The following is a 1,462-nucleotide window of genomic DNA, read 5'->3' as shown; positions in this document are numbered from 1 at the left end:
AGATTTTTTTCATTAGAACACCGGATAGGGAATCCCCCTCCTCCGCAGTGTCTTGGGAGGAAGGGGATCCCCCATCAGAGATCTCCCCACGACAGCCGAAGGGAGCCACAACAAGGAGGCTGAAGAGCCGCATGCGGCTCCGGAGCCGCAGGTTGCAGACTCCTGCACTAGGCCAATTGCCAAGCATTAGCGTTGTCACAATGCTTTTAAAAACCTTGCTTCTTCCATAGTTTATCGCTTTATGCATACTTATATGTAGTGGAATATTCTGACTGTATACTGTATGTAGGTTTTCCTTATTGTCATCTACAATATAAAATGATAAACTACTTTTATGTCTTACATAATGTAAGTCTACCAGTCAGGTCTGACTGATTGAAAAAACAATGACTGAGCCTTCTGTCATTCCACCACAGGAATGATGAATTTCAGTAAAATAATGACAGCCAGAGGAGAGGACAAATCTACCTATGTAATGGAGTAGTAAAAATATGGCACATAAGCCTGTAAAATTCAAGTGGCTCCATAATGTTAAAAAATCCTGATTAAAAACCTATGGATTTTATATGCACCTTTCCAATGGCACTTGCCTCCTACTTTACTTCTGTTCCGGCACTGCAGCTTTGATAAGGCTCGTCATTCAGCACCTCCGGGAGTGTCAGATGCTTGTGTCCCCTGCTGAATGTTATAATGTTTATTAAACAGGGTTTATTTAGTGCCAACATGTTACACAGTACTGTACATTAAATATGTTGTGGTCTCATTCGCCATTTAATGACAGTGCTGATGTAGGAGGTAGAGGAAGGAGCCATTGCATGCGATGGGACCAAAGAGTCCTATGGAGGCTGCAGCAGTGATTTGTAAAAGGAAGGTCAGAGACACAGGCCAAGGAGGAGAGCTTATTATAACAGCTCTTGTATTGCAGTGACCATTCATCAAAATTGTTTAACATGATAAGGTCAGTTTAAGGAATTTCATATTATTGTCATTATAAGGACATCACTTATTGTATGAAAGCAGCTGTCTCTCTGTAGAGGTTCAGCACTTCTTCTGTTAAATCAGATCTCCATTTATCAGAACCCAAACCCCCTGATTTGAGAGGTTTAGATGTGATTTGACATCTGCAAGGAGTCCACTGCTTCCACATACAGGGCAAAGGTTCTTCTCTACACCATGCTGCCAGAAACAGTTTTTTTATTCAAGCTGTGGCTACTTAGGGAAACAGACTGTTAGCCTTAGCTTTTTATTGCTGCTGTACTGCAAAGCAAAAGTCTCTCAACTTTATTTTACTAAACTCTAGAAATATGAAAATAAAAACTAGTCAGGTCTTTATTGCCAAAGAGACACCTGCACTAAAATAATTTTACCTGCCTGATTGCAATTTTTTAAAATGTAAACACTGACCCGTCCCTTTTCCATTGCAGGCGCCACTACCTTTTTCTTCCTCTTTTCCTGGTTTTGG

The sequence above is a fragment of the Pyxicephalus adspersus genome, chromosome 7, assembly GCF_032062135.1.
Source record: "Pyxicephalus adspersus chromosome 7, UCB_Pads_2.0, whole genome shotgun sequence".
Lineage (NCBI taxonomy): Eukaryota > Metazoa > Chordata > Amphibia > Anura > Pyxicephalidae > Pyxicephalus > Pyxicephalus adspersus.
This window is presented reverse-complemented; position numbering follows the sequence as displayed.